The sequence below is a fragment of the Bombina bombina genome, chromosome 6, assembly GCF_027579735.1.
Source record: "Bombina bombina isolate aBomBom1 chromosome 6, aBomBom1.pri, whole genome shotgun sequence".
Classification (NCBI taxonomy): domain Eukaryota; kingdom Metazoa; phylum Chordata; class Amphibia; order Anura; family Bombinatoridae; genus Bombina; species Bombina bombina.
In genome coordinates this window covers 381490221-381491827 of record NC_069504.1, presented here as the reverse complement: position 1 = coordinate 381491827, position 1607 = coordinate 381490221, and positions in this window count along the sequence as shown.

Below are 1607 nucleotides of genomic sequence, written 5' to 3'. Positions count from 1 at the left end.
GACTTAGCTTTAGGGGTTAATCCATTTATTAGAGTAGCGGCGAGATCCGGTCGGCAGATTAGGGGTTAATAATTGAAGTTAGGTGTCGGCGATGTTAGGGAGGGCAGATTAGGGGTTCATACTATTTATTATAGGGTTAGTGAGGCGAATTAGGGGTTAATACATTTATTATAGTAGCGGTGAGGTGCGGTCGGCAGATTAGGGGTTAATTATTGTAGGTAGCTGGCGGCGACGTTGTGGGGGGCAGATTAGGAGTTAATAAATATAATATAGGGGTCGGCGGTGTTAGGGGCAGCAGATTAGGGGTACATAGCTATAATGTAGGTTGCGGCGGTGTACGGAGCGGCAGATTAGGGGTTAATAATAATATGCAGGGGTCAGCGATAGCGGGGGCGGCAGATTAGGGGTTAATAAGTGTAAGGTTAGGGGTGTTTAGACTCAGGGTACATGTTAGGGTGTTAGGTGCAGACTTAGGAAGTGTTTCCCCATAGGAAACAATGGGGCCGCGTTAGGAGCTGAACGCTGCTTTTTTGCAGGTGTTAGGTTTTTTTTTCAGCTCAAACTGCCCCATTGTTTCCTATGGGGGAATCGTGCACGAGCACGTTTTTGAAGCTGGCCGCGTCCGTAAGCACCGCTGGTATCGAGAGTTGCAGTTGCGGTAAATATGCTCTACGCTCCTTTTTTGGAGCCTAACGCAGCCCTTCTGTGAACTCTAAATACCAGCGGTATTTAAAAGGTGCGGCCAGAAAAAAGCACGCGTAGCTAACGCACCCCTTTGGCCGCAAAACTCTAAATCTAGGCGAGTATTAATTAAATAATTGACAAATAGACACAATAAAGAGGCAATGCAACATTAATTTCTTTGAATTTGAAATTAGAAGTAGAATATTTTCTAGATATACTATATACTTTTAGAACATGCTTAGTATGAGCTGGAGCCTCAGAAAGTGTGCATATAAATTTTTTTTGCACATTTTGATATTGGCAGCGTATTTGAATCTTTATTTGAATCAATATATTTTAATTTGACTATAGGGTCTCTTTAATAGAAATAAATTTAACTAGCCATTGCTTTTAAACAGAGTTCATTTTTGTTGTGCGATTGATATTTTAATTGATAATCCTTTGCTTGATTTTTGCCTTGTACACCCCCAAACCACTCATCAGATTTTTGTGCAAAGTGCCCTGTATGGATTTTTGCAAAAATGAAAGCCATTCCCTTTCATCAGAAAACAATGCAATAACACACTTGGGGCCTGTTTACAAATGGAACGGTATTTAGTGCTCACACTAATTCCACTAGAAGAAAGCTTTTTGCGTGCCCCAGAAAGTGCTTGTTTCACAAGTTGAAAGTAAAACGTTTTTGCTGGCTCGCTAACCCAATGCGCGCAAAAAGACAAAGTTAGAATATCACAATCGCATTAACGTATTCCCCCCATAGAAGTCAAATGAGCAAAAAAGTTAAAAAAAACACGCTATTCACGTGCAAACCCAATTGCATATTCGCAAGTGCACTAACCCGACATGAAAATATGAATATTTCACATTCCAATATTCTTTACTTTGCAGAATATGTTCTATTTATTCATAAATATATATTTCTACAT